This window comes from Pongo abelii, chromosome 6, assembly GCF_028885655.2.
Source record: "Pongo abelii isolate AG06213 chromosome 6, NHGRI_mPonAbe1-v2.0_pri, whole genome shotgun sequence".
NCBI classification, from domain to species: Eukaryota; Metazoa; Chordata; class Mammalia; order Primates; family Hominidae; genus Pongo; species Pongo abelii.
In genome coordinates this window covers 122,233,961-122,247,151 of record NC_071991.2, presented here as the reverse complement: position 1 = coordinate 122,247,151, position 13,191 = coordinate 122,233,961, and the positions used below count along the sequence as shown (strand labels likewise).

Sequence of the window (13,191 nt, the reverse complement as noted above, 5' to 3'; positions counted from 1 at the left end):
GATGGGGAGGGGAAACACGAAATGGGCTAATACTGAATGCTTCCTGTTGGTAAAAAAGGCACTTTAAACATAGTTAGCTGGCTGGGCGCAGTGGCTCATGTCTGTAATCCCAGCACTTTGGGAGGCCAAGGTGGGCGGATCACAAGGTCAGGAGTTCGAGACCAGCCTGGCCAAAATGGGAAACCCCCGTCTCTACTAAACAAATACAAAAATTAGCCAGGCATGGTGGCCTGCGCCTGTAATCCCAGCTACTCGGGAGGCTGAGGCAGGAGAATTGCTTGAACCCAGGAGGTGGAGGTTGCAGTTAGCCGGGATCGCGCCATTGCACTCCAGCCTGGCGACAGAGCGAGATTCCGTCTCAAAAGAAAAAAAAAAGTTAGGTATATCCTCCTGCAAATACGTATATAAAGAAGATATTTTAGTTCAAATTAGCCTTGGAAATATTCATGTAATTCTTTATTACATTTAGTTTCACACTAGGATGGTTTCACTTAAATGACTGAAGGCATATATCTGGAATTAGAGAATTCACGTTTAACAACTTATCATTACAAATGATAATAATATTTATCAATTACAAGTTACAATAAATATTAAACTATAATAAACTTATAAAATAATTTATAATAAATATTAATTATACCACAAAATCATAGCCCTATAAAACAATGACAAGGTTAATCAAATCTGTCTGTAAATGGCAAGACTCAATGGTTGCATTATGCCAATGCCCGAAATTACTATAAAAACTCTCAAATAACATTGTTATCCTCGTAAATGCTTCCTTGTAACGACTGCAGTAGGTGCCTATTTCTTGGGGGAAGAGAACTGGACATTAAAAGAAAGACTCTGCCTACAGGAGCTTCCAATCTACCAAACGGAAGATCAAATCCCGCCCAGCGGACCCGCCCGCTTCCTCTGAGCTTGCCTCGCGCCACGAAAGCTGGAAAGTGACTGAGGGCGGAGCTAAGGGGAGCGGCGAGAATTCCGGGGGATGTGACCGGACTGGGCGGGACCTGTACCTTGGCCCTACGCTCCCGTTGGCGCCGCATCCTGTCAGTATTTCGCCAAACCTCCAGGCGCCATCAGTGTGTGAACCGTTACGCAGCTTGTCCACCGCTGGCGGAGAACAAGCGGCTATGCCCTGGGATCTTGCACGCATGCGTGGAGCTGGACGGTCAGCGTGCGTGTGACGTCACGTGCGCGCCCGCCTAAACTCTTCCTAGGGTTCTTTCTAGAGTACCGGTGAGTGAAATTTGTAAGGTTTGCTGTGTTCATTTGAGTGGGTACCAGACGGAACGAGCCCGGGATTGAATTAGTTTAGATCAAAATTTGATGTAATTATCGCAGATAAACGCTTTCTTACGAGTGTGTATCTCGAGCCTGCTGTGTTCAGCATCTTTCTTGGTGTTTTGGGAGAAGCAGACAGGAGTTAAGTCCAAGTCCCCGCCCTCACAGAGCTCAGGTGGCTTGGGGGAAGGTTGGTGCGCAAACGTTAAAATTAGATATCGACACTAGTGAGTGTGCCCGTCAAGAGGTCTATGAAATAAGGTTGAGCCTACGATGCAGAAGTTAATCTCAGTTCAGTAATTTTTGTTTTTTCGTTTATTTAGCGGGTGAAGGGAGGGGGCCACAGAAACATCGTGGAGTACGAAGCTTTTGGTGCACAATTTGCCTGTACAATATTACAACTCCTGTGGGGGTTAAAAAAAAAAACACGATTTTTCAGCCTCCCTCTTCCCCAATAAATTTTACATTTTAAAGCACAATATTAAAGGCGTTTGTTAGTGACGTTACAGATCTTAAAACTGGCTTTTTAGAGGTACTTTAAGCAGCTAAGTAGAAAATAGTTAAGTTTCAGTTCCTTGGAAGAATGTTTTGTATTGATCTTTGCAATAAAATTTTGAAATAATCCATCCTCCTGTAACCCGCAACCCTGAACCGTGTTAACTATAATAAGGAAAAGCATAACTAAGTCAAAGAGACTTAAAGCAAATTCTTGACTGCATTTTGGGTAAAACACTGGTTTTGTATCTTCAGCAGCAAGTTGTCAAATTCCCTAGTTGAATTTGCTTTGGACATCAGTGTGAAGCAGAACTGATATGCCACTTGAATTAATAAAGGAAGTCAATGGGGTGCCTGAAGTTCAGCCGCTGAGTAAATTACATAAAGTAGATTTCGGATCCCTACAGCCAGGTTACAATTATAGCAAGAAATATATTCAGGTAAGAATTTCTATAACTCAGAATGCTTTTTCCTACTAAAAGGAATGCAGTTTTTAAATGTTGAGTTTATTTATGAGAACTGGTTTAGGTATGGTTTTTATCTTTGTCATAACATTTGAGATTGAATATCTCAATAAGTTATTCTTATTCAGTACTTATTTAGCGAACAATTATCAAATTCGTGTGTGAAACATTGGAGTAAGTTTCTGAGGTACAAAGATGAATAAATATAGTCCCAGAACTAAAGGTAATCACATTTCTGTGGGGTCTGACAGATCAATCACCTGATCTCCAATTAAAATTAATAGATGTGATATTAGCATTGTGATATGTGAACATGAGAGAGCTTTTGGTTCTGACAGATCAGGAAAGTTGAGCTGGAACTTACGGGATAACAGACTGTGCTGTACCTTCCTTTGGGGTAAAAAAAGTCCTTATGTGCATGTTGAGGAATTTGGATATTACTCTAAAAGCTATGGGAAGTCTTTAGTAGGTTTTAGCAGGAGAAAGACATGATTTACTTTGAGTTCAAAAAACTTTGCTTCTAGGTAGAGAATATATTGGCGAATGCAAGATTGGAGGAAAGATGTTTAGTTAAGAGGCAATTACAGTAATTTAGGTGAGAGTTGATGATGATCTGGGCCAGTGGCAGAGGGGATGATGGGAAGGAGATTGAAAAAAGATAGTAATAATAATAACTAAAGTTAACATTCATTGCATTTTTTTCCCATGCGTTAGGTAGTGTTTTAAGTGCTTTACATATATTGTTTAATCATCACAAAGACCTATGACATAGGTACTGTTATTAAAGACACTGTGTTTCAGAAAGGTTAAGCAATTTGCCTCAGATCATATTGATGATATGTAGTAGCGCAGGAATTTGAATATAGATGATTTCCTTTAGACTTGACAGGATAAAGAAGCAGAATCAGTAGGTCTTAGAGAACAATTAGACTAGAGTGGCAAAGAGAAATTCAGGAAACTTCTGTTTCTAGTTCCTAGCCAACAAGGAGAAGAAAATAGAGGGTACATACTTAGGGAGAAACATGATGAGTTCAATTTTGGTCATATTTGAAAGGTCTTTAGAGGTATATAAATAGTAGTGTCCAGTAGGCAAGTGGATTGGGAGTTTGAAGCCCAAAGGGACTCTCATTTAGATGGGTTTGAGCCAAAGCATAGAAGAGAAGAGAACCATGTTGAAGGAGTCAGTGAAAGAAAGTATGAATAAGAAGCAGAGATGGTCTAGAGAAGGAGGAAGAAACTCGGGAGTCTTTGATAATGTAAGAATGCAAGTTTCAATAACACTTATATAGATTGTTGTCTAGTAGGCACTCTCCTAAATGCTTTGTATATGTAATCTCTTAATCCTAAAAACTCTAAGTATTATTCTCATTTTATAGCTGGAAAACAAACACAGGTTAAGTGATTTATTCAAGGTCTAATTGCCAGTAAGTGGCTGAGCAGTGATTTGCATTCCCATTGTCCTTGCTACTAACCAGAGCATTATGTTGCTATTAGATGCTCAAAGGTCTGAAAAGTATCTGTTCATTCTAATAACCAAGAAATTATTGATCACTTGGAAAGATTAGTTTTGCCTAAACACTAAGAGGCAAATTCATTTTTCAGTAGTTTGAGGATTGAATGTCAGGTGAGAAAATGAAAGCAGAAAATGTCTTTCAGGAAATGAGTTGTGATACTTTTAATAATTTAAACAAAATTTTTAAAATTTATTTTGTAAATAGGTGTGGGAAACAAGTGCAGTTTTGCTATGTTGATATATAGCACTGTGGTAAAGTAAGGGCCTTCAGTGCATCTGTCACTGGAGCAATGCAGCTTGTATCCACCAAGCAACCTCCCATCATCCACTCCACTCCTAATCCCCTACCCCTCCAAGTTTCCATTGTCCATCTCTGTACACTCTGCTTCTGTGTGTACACATTATTTAGCTCACATTTTTGAGTGAAAACATGCAGTATTTCTCTTTCTGTGTCTCAGTTGTTTCACTTAAGATAACGGTCTCCATTTCTATCCATGTTGCTGCAAAAGACATAATTTCATTCTTTTTAATGTCTAAATAGTATTGTGTACATATATGACTTTTTAAATCCAGTCTTCCATCGATGTACACTTTGGTTGATTCCATATCTTTGTGATTTTGAATACTGCTGTGGTATACATATGAGTGCAGGTCTCTTTTTTATTTAATGATTTCTTTTCCTTTGGGTACATACCCAATGGATCAAATGGTAGTTCTATTTTTAGTTATTTGAAAACTCATTATACTGTTTTCCATAGAGGTTGTACTAATGTACATTCTCACCGACAGTGTATAACAGTTCCTTTTTCTTTGCACCCCAATGTCTGTTTTTTCTTTGTCTTTTTAATACCCATTCTGATTGGTGTAAGGTGATATTCCATTGTGGTTTTAATCTTCATTTTACTGATGATTAGTTATATTGAACATTTTATCATGTGCTTGTTGGCTATTTGTTTATCTTCTGAAAAATGTTCATGTCCTTAGCCCACTTTTTAATGGGCTTATTTGGGGGTTTTTTGGTTGAGTCCCTTGTAAATTCTGGATATTAGTCCCCTGTTGAATGTATAGTTTGCAGATATTTTCTCTCATTCCTGAGATTATTCATTCTGTTGATTATTTCTTTTGTAGCACAGAAGCTTTTTAGCTTAATTAAGTTTCATTTGTCTATTTGTGTTTTTATTGCCTATGTTTTTGAGGTCTTAGTCATGAATTGTTTGCCTAAACCAATATCTAGAAGAGTTTTTCCTAGGTTTTCTTCTAGTATTTTTATAGTTTTGGGTCTTAAATTCAAATCTTTAATCCGTCTTAAGTTTATTTTCATGTATGGTGACATGTACGTTCCAGTTTCACTCTTCTGCATGTGGCAATCCAGTTTTCCCAGCACCATTAATTGAAAAGTGTGTCTTCTCCCCAGTGTAGTGTTCTTGCCATCTTTGTCATAGATCAGTTGGCTGTAAGTATTTGACTTTATTTCTGGTTTCTCTGTTTTGTTCCATTTATCTGTGTGTCTGTTTTTATACTAGTACCATGCTATTTTGGTTGCTATAGCCTTGTAATACATTTTGAAATCAAGCAATGAGTACCTCCAGCATTGTTCTTTTTGATTAGGATTGCTTTGGCAATTTGGGTTCTTTTTTGGTTCCATATGAACTTTAGAATTGTTTTTTCTAATTCTGTGAAGAATGACATCAGTAATTTGATAAGGATTGCATTGAACCTGTAGCTTTGTGAAGTATGTTCATTTTAATAATATTAGTTCTTCTGATCCATGAGCATGGGATGTTTTTCCATTTTTTTATGTTGTTTACAATTTCTTTCATCCGTCCTTTGTAGTTTTCCTTGCAGAGATCTTTCACCTTGTTAGTTAAATATATTCCTAGGTATTTTATTTTATTTTTGTAGCTATTGTAAATGGGATTGCATTCTTGATTTGGTCCTCAGCTAGACTTTTATTGGTGTATAGAAACACTACTGATTTTTGTACATTGATTTTGTATCCTGAAGCTTTACTTAATTTACCAACCTAAGAGATTTTTGGTGGAGTCTTGAGGGCTTTCTGTATACAAGATCATATCATTAGTCAACTATGATAATTTGCTACTTCCTTCCCAATTTGGATGCCTTTTGTTTTTTTCTCTTGCCTGATTGCTCTGGCTAGGACTTGCAGTACTATATTGAATAAGAGTGGTGAAAGTGGGTATCCTTATCTTGTTCCAATTCTTAGAGGGAATCTTTTCAACTTTTCCCCAATTCAGTATTATGTTGGCTGTGGATTTGTCATACATGACCTTTTATTATGTTGAGGGATGTTCCTTCTCTGTCTAGTTTGTTGAGGATTTTTGTCATGAATGGAAGATGAATTTTATCAAATGCTTTTTCTTCATCTGTTGGGATGATCATCTGGTTTTTGTCCTTAATTCTGTTTATGTGATGTATAACACTTACTGATTTGCATATGTTGAACTATCCTTGTATCCCTGAGATAAATCTCACTTGATCGTGGTGTATGATCTTTTTGACGTGCTGTTGGATTCAATTTGCTAGTATTTTGTTAATAATTTTGCATCAATGTCATCAGAGATACTAGTCTGTAGTTTTTGTTTTTGTGTATCTTTGTCTGGTTTTGATATCAGGGTGATACTGACCTGGTAGAATGAGTTAGGGAGAATTCCCTCCTCAGTAGTTTTGGAATAGTTTCAGGTGGATTGGTGTTAGTTCTTTTTGTGTTTTGTACATCTAGGCTGTGAATCCATCTGGTCCTGGACTTTCTTTTATTGGGATTTTTTTATTACTGATACAATCTTGCTGTCATCATTGATCTGTTCAGGAATTCTCTTTCTTCCTGGGTCAATCTTGGGAGGTTGTATGTGTCCAGCAATTTATCCATTTTCTCTTGGTTTTCTAGTTTATGGGCATGTAGTTATACATAGTAGTCTCTGATTACCTTTAGAATTTCTGTGGTATCAGTTGTAATGTCTCTTTTTCCTCTCTGATTTTATTTGGATCTTTTCTCTCCTTTTCTTGGTTATTCTAGCTGGTAGTTCATCGATTTTGTTTCTCTCTTTAAATAACCAACTTTTTTTTTCATTGATCCTTTGGGTTTTGTTTTTATTTGTTTTTTTTGGGTTTTTTTTTTTTGATTCTTGTTCATTTAGTTCAGCTCTGATCTTTGTTATTTCTTTGCTTCTGCTAACTCTGATTTTCGTTTGTTCTTGTTTTTCTGCTTTCATTGAGGTGTGATGCTAGTGTGTTAATTTGTGATCTTTCTACTTTTTTTCTCTACTGAGTCCCGCGTTGTTTGCTTGTCTGGGAAATTTTTTGTATCTCTTTTATTTATTAAGCTTATTCTGGCAGGATATAAAATTTTGGCTTACAGTTTTGTTTGTTTGTTTGTTTGTTTGTTTGAACACTTGGAAAATGTTATTCTTTCTCTTCTGGCCTGTAAGATTTCTGCTGAAAAGTCCAGTTAGTTTTATAATGTTTTCTTTATAGGTGACTAGATAGATGCTTTTCTCTTGGTAATTTTAAGATTTTTTTTTTTAACTTTGACTTTACACATTCTGAATATAATATGCTATGATGAAGTCCTTTTTGCAGTGTATTTTCCTGGGGATAGCTGGGCCTCCTGTGTCTGGATGTCTAACTCTCTTGCTAGACTTCGGAAGTTTTCATTGATTATTTCCTTAAATAGGTTTTTTAAACTTTCTAATCTCTCTTCCCCCTTAGGAATGCTGATAATTCATATGTTTGTTTGCTTTATGTAGTCCTGGACATCTCAAAAGGCTTTGCTCATTCCTTTTTATACTTTTTCCTATTTTTGCCTGACTGCATTATTTCAAAATTTCGTTCTGTCTTCAGGTTCTGAGATTCTTTCTTTTGCTTGATCTAATCTGTTATTGAATCTTTTGAATATATTTTGTATTTTCTTCAATTTTTTAATTCATGTTTCCGTTTTCGTTTCTTTTCTTTTTTTAAAGATGTCTGTCTCATTGGTAAATCTCTCATTCATAACCTGAATTCATTTTCTGATTTCTTTGTATTGGTTTTCAGATTTCTCTTGCATCTCATTAAACTTCTTTAAAATCACTATTTTGGATTCTTTACCTGACATTTCGAGGAATTTTTTTTAATTGATATATATTGCTAGATAATTGTTGTGGTCTTTTATGATATATTTCCCTGCTTTTTCATGTTTCCTTTGCCCTTCCTTTGATATCTGTGCATCTAGTGTAGCAATTGCTTGTTCCATTTTTCTTGAAATTGCATTTGTAGCGAATAAATGTTTTCTGAAGATGTATGTATGTTGTTGGTTAAGATACTTTGGCTTTGATTTTGGGTGCCTGTGGTAGTGTGGCCCTTATATTAAGAGTGTATCAACATTTCCTTTCTTTTTCAACTTATTTATGGTTTAGTATTTTAAGTATCTCTTAGCATATAATGGGATCATGCTTTTTTGATCCAGTCTGACAGTCTCATTATTTAATCAGCGTAGTCAATTTATGTAAAATAATTATTGATATGGTTTTGTTTGTCTGTCAAACAATTTGAGTTCCCTTTGTTTTTCCTGTTTTTTGTTCTCCTTCCTGAGTTATTTTGGGTTAAATGTTTTTTATTCTATTTTATTTTCACCATTGGCTTTGAGCAACACCTGTTTTGTTCCTTTAGTTGTTTGCTAGTACAATATACATCCTTACTAAGGTATACTTACAGCTAGTATTGTACCACTCCCCATGCTACAGTTGTTATTTCTCATGTCCTGCTTTTTCTTCCCCCTTGACAAATATAAGAATTTTATAATAGTGAAATTCCATTTACTCACTCCTCTGTTCATTGAGCTGTTATAATCTTTTACATGTACATGTATTATAAACTCTACGTTATATTACTACTTTTGTTTAAACAATGAGTCGTCTTTTAAGGAAATTAAAAGAAGGAAAAAGTATAGTCTTTATATTTACTGACGTATTTACCATTTCTGGTGTTCTTCATTTTTACCTGTAGATCCATTTTTATCTGGGCATTATTTCCCTTCATTGTGAAAAACATCTACCATTTCATATATTTCAGCTGGCGATAACTTCTCTTAGCTTTCATTCATTTGAAAATGCCTTTATTTCATGTTTGTTTTCAAGGATATATTTATTGGATATAGAATTCTGTGTTGACTTTTTTTTTCTTTTAGGACTATAGAGATACCGGTCCACTGCTTTCTGGATTCTATTGTTTCATATGTGATTTGCATTTTTTTTCCTGCCACCTTTCTGTTTTATCTTTTAGTTTCAGCAGTTGGACTGGCATGTGCTTAAGTAAGCTTTTTCTTTGAATTTCTCCTCTGTGGGTAACTGAGCTTCTTGGATTCATTCAGTGTTTTTCATCAAATTTGGGAAATTATTGTATAATATTTCTTGAAATTTTTTTTTCTGCCACATTATTATCCTTTTCTCTTTTTTGGGATGCCAGTTACGTGTGTATGTTCATGTGTTAGGCTATTTGATACTGTAACACAGATCTCTGAGATTCTGTTCCTTTCTCCTTTATTTTATTGTGTTTTATTTGTGTGGCAGAGAGGCTTTTCAGTTGAATAATTTCTGTTGCTCTCTCTTTGAGTTCACTGAACCTTTTGTCTGCCATATCCAATATTCTGGATGCATTTTTAGTGAGTTTTTAAATTTTAGTTGAGGGGGTGAGGGACAAAATGCATCTGATAATAAATAGAAATCTACATTTCAGTTTTGCTTGTCTATATTCTTCGTATAGACATTTGTTTGTTACACATTTTACTCACCTATTTATTTATTTTTAAGTTTTATTTCTATTTATTTTCCTGGAATTTTCTTTCTTATTAAATAAAGTTTTATGAATTACAGTTGGTCTTTTCTACTTAATTGTATTTAAATGATTATCAGATGCTTGTTAGCATTCTCAGCTTATTTTACATTTGGTCAGTTAGTGTGATATTTCTTGTATACTTGTATTTATTAATAAAGTGCAATGATTTGATTTCTTTTTGACATATCATTAATACTGATTATTTCCAAGCTGCATCTGGTTTTGACATACTTTTATTGTTTTGTGTGCTTGATATAGAAATGTTAAATACTATGACAGTTTGCTAAGTTCTTATTTTATTTTTATTCCTACTTTTATTAGTGAAATATTTTTTCAATTTCAACATTTTCGTATTTGTTTGCTTAAGAGATGGATCTTGCTCTGTCACCCAGGCTGGAGTGTTGTGGTATGATTGTAGCTCATTGTAACCTCAAACTCCTGGGCTCAAGGAATCCTCCTGCCTCAGCCTCCCAAGTAGCTGGGATTATAGGCACATGCCACCACGCCCAGCTAAATAAAAAAAAATTTTTTTTATAGTGGCAGGATCTTTCTGTGTTGCCCAGGCTGGTCTCAAACTCCCAGCCTCAAGCAATCCTTCCACCTTGACCTCTCAAAGTTCTGGGATTACAGGCATGAGCCATCGCCCCTGTCCAATTTTAACATTTTTATTAATGAATTCTTTTAGCTATAAGTGAACACATTAGTATCTAGTAGGGTTAAAACTAGGAAATAGCTTTTATGTATTTTTCATGGTTAACAGATTGTTATGTAGAATGCTCACTTTTTTAAAAAAAAGATTGAAGTATTTGTGTTCTTTTACATATCTGAATAATTTTTCAGCTCTATTGTGTACTTACATACCCTTTTCTAACCTGCAGATATCTATGTTTTTTGAATTTTATTAAATGGATTTTAGTGCTACGTTCTGTTTTTTGCATACACTTCTGTGAGTTTTGACGAATACATGCAAATGTGTATGTAACCACAATCACAATTAAGTAGTTCATCACCTTCCAAAATTTTATAGTTAGCTGTTTTGCCAACTCTAACCACTCATGACCGCTTACCAGTTTCCTGACACTGTTTTTTTGTTTTTCAAGAATGTCATATAAATGGCATTATACAGCATGTCGCCTTTTGCATCTGGCTTCTTTCACTTACTATGATACGTATGACATTCTTTCAGGTTGTTTTTTTCATTAGTATTTCTTTCTTTTGGTGATTAGAATTTTGTTGCAGCCTATTTATCCATTGCCCAGTGTAGGAATATTTGGATTCTTTCCAGTTTTTGTGATGGTGAATAATGCAACTGTGAATATATATGTACAGATTTTTATCTGAACATAGGTTTTTATTTCATTTGAGTAAATGCCAAATGTTCAAATAGTTCCTAAGCAGTAGTGTGTGATACAGCTCATAGGTTGGCATGCTACACTTCTCTAGATTCAGCTGTTAAGGAGGCAAGGCACCCAAATAGATTTAGGTAGTATATTACTTATTGGCACAGCAGGGAACATGAACTTTATGTTTGCACTGGTTCTTCTTTCCTCCCCAAGTCCCATGGGGGCAGGGCCAGGTACATAATGTGCACACGGAGTTTGTAGCACATCTGAGGGGCACTGAGCTTAGAAAATCCCCAGTTTTTAAAGAGGGTATATTAGTTTGTCAGGTCAGCCATAACAAAGTACCACAGATTGGGTGGCTTAAACATTTCTTTTCTCATAGTTCTGAAGGCTAGAAGATCAGTATCAAAGTGGCCGCAGGATTGGTTTCTTCTGAGGTCTCTCTCCTTGGCTTGCAGATGCTCACCTTCTCACTGTGTCTTCACCTGGCCTTTTCTCTGTTCATGCCTGAGACTCTGTTGTGTTTCTGTGTGTCCCATTGTCTTTTGGGGACACCAGTCAGACTGGATTAGGGCACATTCTAATGGCCTCTTTTTAACCAAACTACCTCTTTAATGGCCCTGTCTCCAAATACAGTCAAATTCAGAGTTGTTGAGGGTTAGAGCTTCAACCTGAAATTTGGGAGAACACAATTCAGTCCATAACAGGATGTGTTACATTTTTTATATCTATACTAATTCATTTTTGTCCTAAAAGCAAACAGGATTTCTAGAATACAGGCAGACTCTTATTACAGTTATGCACTATATACAACATCTCAGTCAACACTGCACTGCATATATATGATGGTGTCCATCCCATAACATCATAGTATTGTGTTTTTACTCTACCTTTTCTAGGTTTGTATATGTTTAGATACATACATACTTACCATTGTCTTATAATTGCCTACATTATTCAATACCGTATATGTTGTACAGGTTTATAGCTTAAAAGCAATAAGCTATATTGTATAGCCTCGGTGTAGAGTAGGCTGTACAATCTAGGTTGGTTTAGGCATACTCTGATGTTCACACAAAGACGAAATTGCCTGACAACACATTTTTCAGAATGTATCCCTGTTGTTAAGCACCACATAATTATATTATTCTCAGCAATAACTCCCTGCCCATCCTCCCCATTCAGAGCGATGCAGTGAGGGCCAGATGTCTTCCTGCTGTGTGAAGGGGATTTCTTGTACTCTCAGAGAGGAAGGCTGAAATGATGCATCTAGGAGTTTATATAGGGCAGCTATTCAGCTTTACCCCTCCCGAGAGAGGGAGAGAAACCTAATTCCCTTAATGTAAATACGTCATTTGGAATTTAAGGGAATAGCTATAGATTTCATCTGTTGAATTGTAAACATGTAATTCTGGGACATCAGTCTCTCTGGAAGTCTCTCAGTGTCCTTCAATTTTCAAAGCTTATCTTTTAACTCAGGTTCCAGTTTTCTTTCCTCACTTCAACAAGGGCAGGGACAAATTTCCTACCACCTTTCTAATGGAATAACTTCCATTATAGGTAAAACTGTTGACATAATGTATAACATGATCACCCAAAAAGGTCTTTTACTGAAGACTTAAATGTTTCTTATGTTTCTTATTACTACCCCTAGGTGCAAGACACACTGTTTATTTGGTTAGTTTCTGCCTTTCACACAAGAAACGCAGTCCCAGTGGCACACATGCCACCTCTGAAAACAAACAGTTTATAATTGTTGGTCCCCCCTCCAGGAAGTATGTATTAATAGATAGGCAGGCAGCATGGGTTGACAGTGCCTCTTGTGTTGTTAGTTAGCTAGTAGTCTCCTAAGGCCCCTAGTTTAGTCCCGGTAATTTAGTTTGGTCTGGTTTTCAGAGAGACTGCCTCAGGGCAGTTTGTTAAATTTGTCTTAATTTACTAATCCATTTGTCCTAGTTATGGATGGCATTTGGAAGTAATCAGCATCCAAGCTGCAGGAACTGGGCCATGCCCTGCTGGCTCATGGTTAGAGGAGTTGGGTGAGGCATGGTAGGCAGGCTTAGCAGTTGATTTACTTTCAAATTTCCCAGTAGTTTCTGAGAGTAGCACCAGAACATTTTTCCTTGGTAAAAGAGGTTCCTGGAGTTCTGAAAGACAAAGATGATTAATGCCTCCCCTCCCCTACACCTCCTGGGACCTAAGGGATTCCCTTTCCAAGTTCTAGAGTTTTCTTCAGGTGCTAGGGCCCCTTCGCAGG

The 13,191-nt window shown here is 36.2% G+C and overlaps 1 protein-coding gene across 7 annotated transcripts in view; it reads left to right on the top strand.

Moving 5' to 3' along the window:
• The first annotated feature begins 1,063 nt into the window (after positions 1–1,063).
• The window catches only part of POT1 (protection of telomeres 1), a 106,812-nt gene continuing 94,684 nt past the window's right edge, over positions 1,064–13,191 (top strand). The window contains exons 1-2 of one of the 7 annotated variants that reach the window (XM_063725602.1): positions 1,064–1,245; positions 2,044–2,225. The gene's annotated coding sequence lies outside the window, so the exon portion shown is untranslated. 7 annotated transcript variants of the gene reach the window in all.